The sequence below is a fragment of the Pseudonaja textilis genome, chromosome 2 (assembly GCF_049901715.1).
Source record: "Pseudonaja textilis isolate UNSWEBS1 chromosome 2, rPseTex1.2, whole genome shotgun sequence".
In the NCBI taxonomy this organism is placed as follows: Eukaryota; Metazoa; Chordata; class Lepidosauria; order Squamata; family Elapidae; genus Pseudonaja; species Pseudonaja textilis.
Window position 1 is genome coordinate 37396007 of NC_141991.1, and position 14713 is coordinate 37410719.

Genomic DNA, 14713 nt, shown 5'->3' on the forward strand with positions numbered 1-14713 from the left:
AAGCTACTTCTTTGTATTTTTTCTTTCTTTCATTTTTGTCTTTCTTGCAATTTTAGTTTTCTCTTTGATTTTCTTTTCTTTTTCTTATTTTATATTAGTTTGTATTAACATTGTATCTTCCTTTTCTAAACAAATTATATACAGTATATGTGTGTGTATGTATAAAACTATTTATACTTTATTATATTTAAATTATATACTTAAATGATGATAGACAGACAGATAGATATAGATATAATATAGATATATAGATATAATATAGATTTATAGATATATATTTAGTCACAATAAGACATTAAGAGGCATAATAATCTCAACAGTGTTCTAAATTATCTTTCTGTAGATCAGGGGTGTCAAACTCACATCATTATGTTGTCATGACATATCATGACTTTTCCCCCTTCGCTAAAATGGGGGTGGGCGTGGCCAGCATGTAACACATCCGGCCCATGGGCCATGAGTTTGACTCCCCTGCTGTAGATGAAATAAATAGAGAAGCTGAATTTATTCAGGAAAGTTCTCCATTCGGAGTACTGAAATGGAAATGCCAGATGCAGCTGAAAGCAAATCAAAACAAAGCTGTGAAACCTACAGATCAATGTATGTACTTGGATGAATGATCCAGAAACTGCAGAATCAAAGAAACAGCATAACAATTTCTATCAGTACTTCTGAACTGAAGGGAGGCCAATTGAGCCCTTCCTTACATTTTGGTGAGGCAGGTGCAACTTCTTAGTTCACAGGTGCAACTTCTTAGTGTGAAGCTTATGTTATGGGAATCAGACTGACTTTGCTGATGGCTTTCCTCAAGCTTTAAAAATGGGATGACAGTAGTTTTATTACTTTTTTCCCCTCCACTTTTGTTAACATTTTTAGCAAAAATTAGTCTCCCTCTGAGGGAGAGGGCCATTTCTCTTTATATGATAGATTAAAAAAAGGAAAGGAAAGAAACAACAAAACATTAAAGACAATTAATAATTAAACAAAATTAAATAGAGCCCAAAATCATGGATTCTGCTATCTGCATTTTCCTTCCCATATCATCATCAGCCAGCTGGAAAAGGAACCAGACTTATTCTTTGTAATGTGTGCAGAAATAGTCTTGGGCACTGTAAGCAGTTGACTGGGAAAGAGGCTGTAACCAGGGATGGGATTCTACAGGTTCGCACCTATTCGCTAGAACTGGTTGTTAAAATTCTAAGCAGTTTGGAGAACTGGTTGTTAGGAGAAATTACTGGCCTAATCCTGTAAGGAAGGCAGGAAGGAAACATTCTGGTGTTGCTTACTAAAACTGCCTTTCCGTTAATGCCTTATTACATTCTTGGCAGGACTAGACTTCCTGTCTCAGGAACGTCTCTAGAGTTTTTTTCCCCTTCTTTGCTGGTACTTTGCTTGTATGGAGTGACCATTCAAAGTTACAATGGCACTGAGAAAAGTGACTTATGACCATTTTTCACACTTACGAGTATTGCAACATCCCCACAGTCATGAGAGGCCAGGCGAGGAAATGCATGCCTTGATATGAGTGATATTGAGTTGGCCACACCCAGCCAATAACATGACCACCAAGCCACATCCATCACCTGAGCCATGCCCACAAAACCGGTTGTTAAAAAATTTGAATCCCACCCCTGGCTTTAACTACCTTCTAGGTTGCTCAAATGACAAGCCAGGCTACTCCTGAACATATGCCTGCCAGTCTTTGTGAAGTCCAAGCTTGTTCGGAAGGTAAGAAGACATCAGAATATAAAGTGACAGCAAACAGCACTCCTTACTAGCACTGAAGATGTTACCTAGTTAGGGTAATGAAACATCTACAAGAAAACAAGCAAGGTCAGAGAGCTCCAAGGACCCTTTGTGTTCTGACCTAGGCTTCCCCCAAAAGCACTAAACAGACTCCTTGTACCAGCAAAAACCCTTTTATCAAACAAATGTGAATTTCTTGCTTGCGCATTCAGCCAAAGGCCTGGCAAACAGTCTTTCAAGAGGGTAAATAGTAAGTATTAATAAAGATAAAACCAACATGATAATTTAACAGATAACCAAAAAGAAAGAAATTAGTGGAAGTTACAGGTTTACAATTTTTTTTTTAAAAAAAAAATACTTGGGCATTTGGCTTATAGCAAGATGTTCAACAATAAAAGAAGATAATTACATAAAGTTAGTACAACAAATAAAGACCTAGAAAAATGGGGGGAAATACAGCTATCGGTGTTAGGAAGAATTGCTGCCATCAAAATGAATATCTTACCAAGATTACTTTTCCTCTTCCAAATGATTCCCATAAAATTGGATTTTTTTTACGGATTTAAATAAAATGACCGTGAAATTTGTTTGGGCAGGGAAAAGAGCAAGGATAAAATTGAGTGCACTACAAGATAATAGAAACAGAGGTGGATTTGGACTCCCTACCTGGGAAATATATTACAAAGCAGCAGGTCTAATGTGGATCAAAGATTGGGTCAACTTAAGAAATAAAAGGACTCTAACCTTAGAAGGGCATGATCTGCAGGCGGGGTGGCATACCTTCATGTGGAACCCAGGAAACAAGACTTATAGTTATTTTCATAGACATGCAATTCAAAATGCACTAATGTGAATCTGGTGAGATATTAAGAATAAACATTATATAAAAATCCCAGGATGGGTATCTGTCATGGAGGCATTGATATACCACAATGCACCGGAAATTGGAAAAATGACTATTATGATGTTTTAGATCTTCCAAGGAATACTAAAAATAAATCAAAAGCTCAGGGAGCAAGGGCTGAATATAGATTGGTGGCCATGCCTCCAGCTCAAAACAAAGTATAAAAAAGATGTGGAAATATACGGAGTAGAAGTAAAGCCAACTCAATTAGAGAAACTTTTAGAGAGTACAGATGAAAAAGCAATTTCAAAAATGTATAATTATTTATTAGAGTTTGAAATGGCAGAGGAATTAGTTAAGGGCCTAATGATAGCCTGGGCAAGAAATGTAGGGCATAATATTAATTTGGAAGACTGGGAAAGAATTTGGAAAAAAAAATTACAAAATAACGAAATTGATGGTGTATAAAGAGAACCAATACAAAATGTGTTATCGGTGGTATCTGGCCCCTTTAAGATTAGCCAATATGTATCCAAATTTAAGCCCACTTTGTTGGAAATGCAAACAAACAAGGAGTTCCTTCTTCCACGCTTGGTGGCTTTGCCCGAAGAGTAAAAAATATTGGACAAAAATATGAACATGGATAAGAGAAATTCTGAACATTCAATTAGAATTTAAGGCAGAATTTATTTTATTGGGAATAACGAAAGGTGAATATGCAAAAGAAATAAAATATTTAATTTTACATATAATTACAGTGGCGAGGATAGCCCTTGCACAATCTTGGAAGGGTGATCGAATGCCAGTAGAAAACTTAGTAATCCAAAAAGTCTACAATTGTGCTAAAATGGACAAACCTACCCTAAGATTAAAAGAAAAGGAAGACTCAAAATATTATACAGTCTGGGAAAACTGGTATAGTTGGATAAATAATAAAAACCAGTGAGTAAATAGATAAGGAAGGAAGAATATAAATAGGTTATAGTAGGAGTAATGACTAGATAAATGAAATAAGTATTAGAATATTGTTTGATAAGAAAGCACCATCTAACTAATTTGTAATGTATACGTTTTTTGTTTTTGTTTCATTTTTAATGAAATGCTTTGTATTTTTATATATCTTTTTAATGTTTAATAAAGTTTTTTTAAAATAAAAAAGAGTGTAATTAGGTGCATAGACCTTATCTAGTTTTCAAACGCAGTGCTGACAAGGAAGGACTCAGCACAGAGTCTCTGATGCACAGACAGATCTTCACACTGCTGCAACAAATGAATTGTTTCCTGCAAAAGCCCCCTCCCCTTTTGCTCTTCTTTTATTCCCTGTGGAAGGGACCATTCACCATCCACCTGTGACTGGGAATTGGCTCCAGCTGCTCCCCCACCTCACTGCTGTCTGACTCCAAAGGCATCTGATAACTGCCAGCCTCCCCTGGCTCCATCTCTGCCTGTGATGCAGAGCCCTCTTCTGAGCCTTCCTCAGCCGCCAGGACTGGCCCATGTTCCTCCCCAACCTCCTCACTGTCCAAATCTGCTGCCAACTCTGCTAGCCACCAGTGAGCTACCACATTAAATGACCTTTCAGAACTAATCCTAATAGAGCTTCAAATGCCTTTATTTATACATTTCTTTTTAAAAAATCTTTATTCCCACAATCCTCCCATCTTGTTATGTATCTCTGTTCAATATTTCAAGAATCAAACTAAACAAGAGAGGAGACAGTGGGCATTCCATCATGTTCTTTTTGTAATTCCCTCATTTTGTTGAATCACCATTAATAATAATCATGAAATGCTTTTTCTATGGCTACATTATCCATTAATGTAATATCTCCCTCTTGTAATTTCAATATTATTTTCTTTTCTTTTTGATATATGCTAGCTACTTTCTCTGTTTATTCCCAAACTCTTTTCTTTTGCTTCATATAATTCACATTTATTTCTATTTCTCTTACTATTAACATAGATAATTTTTTGTAAAGGCTTAATTTGTCAAGAAATACTTATCTTTTCTGAAAATTTCTTTAATTCTTCTTGTTGTCTCTTTATTTAATCAAAAATAGCTTCTCTTGTTTTAAGTTCACATATTATATAAAATAGTCTCCAGTAAAAACTTTTATTCCATCCTCAACCATTTTTAAATCAGTGCCTTTACCTAACATTTGCAAAAAAAAAACCTGTTAACTTCTTTTTACAATCTTCTACTCTAATTTTTTTATGTAGTAACATTTCATTTAGCCTTTGATGAATTCTTTATTTCTAAAATTATAATCAAAGTAATCTTATGGATTTGCCTCTAGTAGAGATTCATGAAATCCAGCTACATGATGAAATAAAAGCAAAATAAAGAGAAACAACATTGTAACATTTGTCTGTTAGTTATCTCATCTATTATTTTGGTAACCTACTGAGACAGTGTTTCTTAAAGTGTGGTCCTAAGAACTATCAAGACGCTCTTAGATGTCCCCCAAAATCAAAATGTACCTGCATATGATGAAAAGTAATACAGTATCAAATATGTCATCAATCATGAAAAGTAGTAGGAGCAGTGAATGCATAAATATCAGTAGAGAGGAAGTTTGATGTAGTGCGTACTTGCATTTGCATGCTTTTGAATTGCTAAGTGGTAGGAGTTAAGGCAAGTAATGGGAGTTCACCCATTGCACAGTTTGGGCCTCAAACCTGGGCTCAGTTCTCCAGTTGATAAGCTCAGCATCTTTAACCTCTGAATGTCTATGGAAATTTTCAGTCATCCAGGTAATGGTTGTCTGAAAGGTGTTTTTCAAAAGTCAACTGGACTTTCTTGTTTTTCTTTGAAGACATTTTGCTTCTCATCCAAGAAGGTTCTTCAGTTCTGACTAAATGGTGGGAATGAAAGGATTTATATTCATTGCAGGCCGCTGATATACATATAAATCCTTCCATTGCTCACCATCCAGTCAGACCTGAAGAAGTTTCTTGGATGAGAAGCAAAACATCTTCCAAAAAACAAGAAAATCCAAATACTTCTTGAAAAAACACCTTTGGGACTTTATATCCTAAGCCATCACACCCACACTTTTTCCATGATTAGAAGTGGTGTACAATTCCAGTTCTCAATATAGTCATGCTATTGTTGGCAAGGCAAATCAACTCACTGAGTTTATATCATCATTCATTCTTTTTTATGAATTCCTGCATGGGTGGTTTTAGGATTTTGAATTATGTTGACTAGTAATAATATGAAAGGTTCCCTTTCATGGTAGAGATGCTAAGTGCTTCATGACAAAATATATCATGTTGCGTTTTGTTATTTGAAGTTTCTCTTAAACACTATTTGTATTCTCTGCACACCACCAAAGAACAATTATAAAACACCCAGCTGTGTCTAGAAATAAATAATGTACAGATACATTTTTTTAATGAGAACACTTCTGACAAATTTGTATACATGTCTGCTGGATTTCAGAAGGTCCAAAACTGAGCCAAGGTGAAACTATACAGTAGTATGAGACATACTTATCAAATATATCTTAATTTACCTAGGAATTATTTGTCTTTCTACTTCACCCCTGAATGTCTATGGAGATTCTCAGCCATCCACGTCATGTTTGCCCCAAAGCAGTGGTGGGGTTCAAATGTTTTTACTACTGGTTCTGTGGGTGTAGCATGGTGGGTGTGGCAGGGGAAGGATACTGTAAAATCTCCAGTCAGAAGTGGTATTTGCTGGTTCTCCAAACTACTCAAAATTTCTGCTACCGGTTCTCCAGAACTAGTCAGAACCTGCTGAATACCACCTGTCCCAAAAAGTGCTTTTTTCAAGAGGCAACTGGACTTTCTTATTTTTCTTTGAAAACATTTCACTTCTCATCCAAAAAGTTTCTTCAGCTCTGACTAGATGATGGGGAATGGAAGGATTTATATTCCTTACAGACAGCTGATAATTTGCATACATTTAGTGAGTCATTAACGTCACCTGGAGTTTATCAATGTCATCAGGGTCACCTGAGTGGTGCAAATGGGTATGGAGCCTTCTTGGAACTGCTTAAAGGACTGTGCTGTAGGCGGGAGATAGATGATGTCGTATCTCCCCCCTCTGTTGAGAGAGGGCTGTTTGGTTTTGACAATTTTGATATAATCTTTGATTCTTCTTTCAAACAAGTGGTCCTCTGTCCAAAATGTGGACTTCGCTGTCTTCAAAAGAGTGGACTTTGTCTTTTAAATGCAGATGGATTGCTGAATCTTGTCCTGATGGGTTTGTTCTATGTTTTGTCATGCATTTATAAGGTGGTTGTTTTGTTTCCCCAATATACAAATCTGCACGTCTCACTCTCACTGCAATTGTAGTGCACACACACAGGGGTGGGATTCAATTTTTTTAACAACAGGTTCTGAGGGCATGGCTTAGTTGGTGGGCGTGGCTTGGGGGTCATGTTATTGGCTGGGTGTGGCCAACTCAACATCACTAACATCGAGGCATGCATCTCCTTGCCTGGGCTCTCATGACTGTGGGGATGCTGCAACAGTTGTACGTGTGAAAAATGGTCATAAGTCACTTTTTTCAGTGCCACTGTAACTTTGAATGGTCACTCCACACAAGCAAAGTACCAGCAAAGGAGGGGAAAAAAACTCCAGAGATGTTCCTGAGACAGGAAGTCTAGTCCTGCCAAGAATGTAATAAGGGTTAACGGAGAAGCAGTTTCTGTAAGCAACACCAGAATGTTTCCTTCCTGCCTTCCTTACAGGATTAGGCCAGTGATTTCTTCTAACAACCAGTTCTCCGAACTGCTTAGAATGTTAACAACTGGTTCTAGCGAATAGGTGTGAACTGGTAAAATCCTACCCCTGCACACACCATGTTGGTCAGTTTCAGAGGTGGTATTAAGGCAAGTACTGACCAGTTCTGAAGAACCGGTAGTGGAAATTTTGAGTAGTTCAGAGAACCGGCAAATACCACCTCTACCTGGAGATTTTACAGTTATCCTTCCCCTGCCACGCCCACCAAGCTATGCCCATAGAACCGGTAGTAAAAGAAAATTGAATCCCACCACTGCTTCAGCTTGTGTCTGGGTGTTTTTTCCATGGGGTGGACAAGCTTATGCCTTAGTGTATTCTTGGGTTTAAAGTGCATGTATGTTGTGTTGGCTGAAGATCCTCCTGAGCTTTCCAGATAATCCTGAAATTTATTGTTTTCTTCTTTGTCTTTCCTGCTGAGTCTTTTGGGGGGTTTGATGAAGGCCCTAAAAAACTGGCTATATTCCTGTGCTGGGGTGCTGAATGTCCTAACAGCCTTATTTCCTGGCTGTATTGCCAACTAGCCAAATTTCTTGTTCCTATGTATATTTAATTTAATCTGAATGTTGAGTTTTTATTTTATTTTTAAATAAAGCAATATTGTTTAGAGCTGTGGTGGCACAGTAGTTAAAATACATTATTGTAAGCTAATTCTGCCAACTGCCAGCAGTTGCATCCTGATCAGCTCAAGGTTGACTCAGCCTTCCCTCCTTCCATGGTCAGTAAAATGAGAACCCAGATTGTTGGGGGCAATATGCTGACTCTGCAAATTGCTTAGAGAGAGCTGTAAAACACTATGAAGCAGTACATAAGTCTAAATGCTATTGCTATTTAAAATGGTTTTAGTATTTTTAATTGCACTATGTTTTTATTTATTGTTAAGCTGCCCAGAATCATTCACTGGCAGATGGATGGATGGATGGATGGATGGATGGATGGATGGATGGATGGATGAGAAAAGGGAACGTGGACAAGAAGAAAGCCGCAATCCACGTGTATACATGCATTCATTTCATAATACACTCAGCTTAAATAAGATCTTGGGTTTCAGAACCTCCTTAGATGTCAGTCAAGCTCCTCCCTCTCCTTATTGAAAACAATCATTAGACCTTTACAGAACTGAAGGTTAAATGAAAGCTCACCTCAGTTGGAAGACTGTTTCTTTGTTCAGTGCTTATCTCTAATATTAAAGGATTAGCCAGCAAATCAAAAATCACCAACTGGCATCTTCCGTGACTGAGAAAAGAAGGCACTAACTGTTTTTTTAATCAATTATAAATATGCAATTGTTCCATAAAGGTATTACAATTTGGGAAATCAGAATTTGGGAAATGTTTAGGAAAGATGAATTATGTATGTTTCAGACTCTCAACACGGAGTCAACTTATCAGGTGCTTTTGGAAGCACTAGTGAGCCACGCCGTCCAAAATAGATGTTTTTCACAGAGGAATCTAATGTTATCAACAGAAAATTGTAGTAAGCCTCCCCCCGCCCCCCCACAAGACTGAAGAAATGGCCAAAAAGTTGTTATAGTTATATATTACCTCTAAAAGTTGAGGCACTATATCATCCTGGAAAACCCAATTAGAACTATTTTGAAGACTTTCCAGAGGTATCTGCTTGTTCACTTGGCAAATAAACTAATGGATTAGACTGACACTTGTTTTGACATATAAGGTGTGTTTTCAAAGGTTCAGTAAAAGAATGGCCTTATGACTGGTGGCATAGAAAACTATGAAGAAACTTACAGCTCCATAAAATCCATCCCATTATATTTGCAAAAACTTTAGTTGCCAAAAGTCACTTTAACGCCTTAAGTATTTATTATAGAACATAAAAGCTATTTAATTGGGGATGAGGTGAAGTAATTCCCATATAAACATTTACATTGTTATAGCAGATTTGTTTCCCCATATTACAAACATTGCATGTTGGTAGCTTTTGAAATTTCAGCCTTCTATAGCCATCTAATTTCCCACAGTATTTGTGTTCTGCTTTCTAAATTTCTCCCAACAGCTGAGGTGTATATTGAGACAGAATGAGGGAACTTCTGATTTCTTGAACTTTTTATGGTACAATATAAAATGATGATTCCCAGAAAGACTTGCAATTTGCTATGGGGAGACCTACCATGTCTTAGGAATGTTTCTAACAGTGTGATCATAAAAGTATAAATATTACCATGCTAGAGAATCTACAGGCTCAGAATCTGTGGGTGGATATAAAAATGTGCAACATTTTGTTAGTAAGCTTTGGCATTTATCAGTCTCTGCTCAGACCAAACCTATTTTTACTTAAGTTAATGTAAAAACATGTAAATGTATTTATGGAAGATGTGTTTCCTTAATTAAAAAAGTAAGTAATGGCTGATTGAGAATATTGAAGGATGTACAAGATGTACAAACCAACTCCACAAGAAAGCTTTCAAGGATTTTACTTACTGACCCTACTCCTTGGCTTTAATTTTTTTTTCTTTTAATACAGTATTTACAGTTTTGATAACACCAGCTGTGTTATTTGGCACTTTATAAACAAATAGATCTTTGGCTACAAGGAAGAATCCAGTTTAACTAGCTCAGGAACCCACATAAAAAGATCGAAGTGCTGTACTGTCTCTATAAGATATTGAGATGGAAAACTGAGGATACTATTTTACAAGTGCATTTAATAAGGAATCATTATAAAAAGAAACTTAGTTTGCTGCCAAAAAGCACTGTTTTGAAATATTTATCTTCTGATGAAAATTCATAGTACAAAAACAGGAGTTCAAAAATATGGACAACAAAAAGAAAGTTCTATATAGGGATATATAACAGAAAGTTTTCTAGTTGCCTTTTTAAAAAACATGAATACACATTTGCAGGGTAGAAAACTATCTTTATGCTAAATCAGTGGAGTACATTTTCTTGCATTTTCAAAAGATAATGAGAACACTATTTACTAGTTCTTAAAAGTCACCACTAACATTCTAATGACTCTTCTAGGATAGCAGCAGATGAAAATCCAATGGGAAGTCCAGTATAATGCCTTTCTATTGTATCTTCATCACCCCTACCCCTACCACTACCCACTGCTGCTACCATCACAGATAAATCCATTGCAGGAGGAGGTTTCTGCAGCTGTTTTTAAATTGCTTGAGACCATGAAAGTCATTTCAAGTTAACAGTGAAATGAGCTATGTCATCTACCCAACATTCCTTTTAGATGTTTTCTGGGATATTGCCCACAAAATTCTCTTTTCATGTAAAGCACTCTAAAAATGTATGCTGACTTGCTTTCCACAAGAAAAAAGGTCCATTTTTTAATAAATATTTTTTTAGGTAGCATTTGCTGATGTCTGCCAGTGGTCATGTTATTCTGTTATTCTGTCACATATATGGTTTTAGCCAGCCAAACAAACAAACAAACAAACAAAAACCACAGGGAAGAAGCCAGCTTATGAAGTCAGATGAAGTCCAGAGTCACTAAAATCAAGAAATCATTGAAATCTAGAAGTCAAGAGTAGGAAGGCAAAGGTTTCTGCATTTTGTGAAAAGGGCAAGATAAAAAAGAAAAAGAAATCCATTGATTCTGACACTGTTCAAGGTTACTTATAAAATCATTTGCAATGTGTATCCCTGGCTGGCATAGCTTTTAATAATTACTACACAATCTGTGCCCCATTGGGTCATCATTTCAGAGATATTCCCTTACCTAAACAGAAAAACAGAATAATCACAAATGGGCAAAAACCAGTGGGAGCAGGAGAAATTTCCTACTTCCTGTGAGCTTCCCCATTGAGTTTCCTTGCAGGAGTGAGCATCAGAAATCTTCTTTCCTTTCCCTTCCCCTTTGCCCCTCACCTCTCTCCCCTTTCCTTCCCTTTCTCTACCCTACCTTCCCTTTCATTCCCTTCCTTTTCCAGTAGACAGATAAGTGGTTGGTGCTTGGATGGTGGATGAATTGGAGCAAGGGACGCTGGGAGTGGCCAGCATGTTGCAAGAACAGAGATATTGATGGAGAGGGATTACTTCTCCATTGACTTTTGCCCTTTGAGCTTCCCATAAAATTTTGTTCATGGGAAGGAGGTAAGGAACATTGGGATTCCTTCTGGGTTCCAATTAATTTTTGTGAAGCTGTCAGAGAAGGTTGAAAATAAGGATTATGTGACTGCAGCTGACCACAGTAGTGCCACGGTGCTGAAAAGCAGCAGTTCCACAGGGCTGAAGTAGCAAATTATTTCTCAAATTTCATTCCCAGAATTATGTAAGTTTTAGCCCATTTGAGGTACCTTTGTTGACAAGGTTTTGTGTTTTAATGTACTGTTTTGTTCAACTGAAGGTTACAAAATATTGAATAGACACAAGAGTTTCAGTAGTACATAGATAAAATTGCAGCTGGATCTCTAGTTCTGCAGTGTTTCATATTCAGGGGGACATTCAATCTGATAGTTGGAGTATTTACAACTTCTGGAAGCAAGTTGTTCCACTGATTAATTGTTCTGTCAGGAAATTTCTCCTTAATTCTAGATTGCTTCTCTTGATTAGTTTCCATCCATTGCTTCTTGTCTTGCCCTCAGGTTGTTTGAATAGCTTGATTCCCTCTTCTTTGTGGCAACCCCTGAGATATTGGAATGCTGCTATCATGTCACCCATAGTCCTTCTTTTCATTAAACTAGACATACCCAGTTTCTGCAACCGTTCTTCATATGTTTTAGCCTCCAGTCCCCTAATGATCTTTGTTGCTCTTCCCTGTACTCTTCCTAGAGTCTCAATGTTTTTTTTTACAACGTGGCAACAAAAACTGAATGCAGTATTCAAAGTGTGGCCTTACCAAGGTATTATAAAGTGGTATTAATACTTCACATGATCTTAATTGTATCCCTCTATCCCAGCCTAGGACTTGTTGGCTTTTTTGGTAGCACATTTTAAATCTCATCTTCCAGAAAATACAAGCCTAGAGATTTATCCTTAGGTTGATCCCAAAATTCCATCTGTCCATCAGAGGAAATCCCCACAAAACAGGTATGACATAGACTCACACTTTCCTTTTCTGAATGTTTTAGGGAGTAGTAAAACACTTCTGTAAGTCTGGTTTTGATGGGATCCTTATTTGTTTTTATTGCATGTGATCATTTATGTACTGGAAGTGAAAAAAAATTCATATAAGCAAATTAAAGAAAGAGTTCCCATAGACAACATGAACTTGAGTAAAACCTAAGTCTAACTTGCTGCCATGGGAGTCAGATGAGGGGTTTTTAATGGGTTTGTATTATATGATGGATTTTTAAAATTTTACAAGGTGTCCCAAATCACTTATATGGGAACTGGACAGCTATATAAATTTAATAAATAAATAAATAAAATATAGGAACTAAATGGAATAATTTGTATCAGTGGATACTTTCCTGGCCTAGCTTGTACTTTTCAAATGATTTTGAAAAACTTTCTCCCAGCAAGTAGAATTCTTGACTTTCTTTTGAAAGAGTGGATGTGTATTTCTCCTCCTCCTCCTCCTCTTCCTCCTCCTCCTCCTCCTTCTCCTTCTCCTTCTTCTTAGCTAACAGGTTCTGTGGCCTGGAAACATTTGAAAACTGCTGCTTTGGGCAATGATTAGCCAAGATTCACCTTTTCAAATATTTACTATAAAGGAGCATTTCATTTTCAAGAAGGCTAATGTTCATCTCACTTCTTGGTTTAAGAGGTTACCTGTTTCTTCCCTGTTCTGAGAGAAAGTTCTATGCAGAGCTCAGGAACATTTGAGTTATTAATGTAGTATCCATGAGGGGAGCAAGTATAGAAAGGGATGGAGAGAGTAGCTTGCAATTCTGTCTGTGATGGAACTAACCTAGATCTCCTCCATAACTTCCACTGTATTGTGTGTGTGTGTGTGTACCCAATAAAGATCATCATAATTCAGTTGTTCATGATCAAACAACTCGACTGCCTCATCATTACAACAAAGGTGATTAAAAAATTGTATGGATATTTATTAGAAACTAAACTAGAAGAAGAACAAGTTAAAGAAACTATCATTGCTCGGGGGAAGAATTTTGGATATGGGATTGATCTAGAGAAATGGCAAAAATTGTGGTCTCAAATTATAAAATGACAATGTCAACAGCATATAAAGAAAATTTGTATAAAATGTTTTATAGGTGGCACTTTCCCCCAACAAGAATAGCAAGAATGTTCAAGAATAAATCCAAAAAATGTTGGAAATGTCATCAGATACCTGGCTCATATTACCATATGTGGTGGACTTGTGCGGATGCTAAAAAATACTGGACTAAAATCCACACGTGGTTGGAAAAAATGACAAAAAAGCATATAGATTTGAAACCAGAAATATTTTAATTGGGAATTTTACCTGAAATATATAGTAAAGACTTGAAATACCTGATTGTAAATGTATTAACAGCGGCTAGGATTGTATTTGCTAAACACTGGAAAAATGAGAAAATACCATCACAGGAAAAAATAGTGGAATGTGCTGAAATGAATAGATTGACATTTGAAATTAGAAAACAAGATGATAAACAATTTTATAAAATTTGGGATCTTTTCTATCAATGATTAGACAATAAAATATAGTAATAAAATATGTAGTCTTTTAGAAAGTAATAAATATATAAAGGTGTATTCTTTTCTAATTATATCTACAAAATGATTCTAGGATAGATCAGGGACGATGATACGAATTGTTATAAAACAAATTAAGTAAAATATGATCATTTTGGAAAACATGAATGAATAAAAGTATAGTCAAATGATTGATTAAAATGATATTAATGTATTTAATATATTGACTGAAAATATGAGATTATATACAATGTAATTATAATTGAAGACTATGAAATGGAAGCACAAAACAATTTGTAAACCAACCGTCACACTGTATGTACATATATGGAAGATTATTTGATGTTGCTTTTTGTAAATATGTCCTCTTGTATTGTTGTGGTTGAAGCTGAAGTAGTCATTGACTGGTAGAACATTGTAGCAGATAATTTTGTGTGCTATGCTTAAGTCCAACCATAGGTGGCATAGTGCAAGGTTGTCCAAGCCCAAAATTTCAAGCCTGGTGATTTAGGGTATTCTGTTGCGAGTACAGGAGTGTAGTATCCTTCTCGTGAAATACTTCTGGATTCTCTCTCTTCCAATTCTATTACTTTTGTTTATAGTATGATTTTCAGATATGTAAAATGCTCCCTGAAATCTGTATGAAGTTATACCCCAAGTATTGCAGGAACCAGTATGCCTTTTTATGTAACATATCTGTAGAATTAGAAAGCAATTTCCAACATTTCAAATGAGACACATACGTCATATGTAGAAAAAAAAAGAGTAATCTCCATATGTGTGTAGCGGGGGGG

General features: G+C 36.3%; 1 long non-coding RNA gene across 1 annotated transcript in view; it reads right to left on the reverse strand.

Annotated features, from left to right (window-relative positions):
• LOC148126826 (uncharacterized) overlaps positions 1-14713 on the reverse strand; it is a 346379-nt gene that overhangs the window by 84286 nt on the left and 247380 nt on the right. The window lies entirely within an intron of this gene.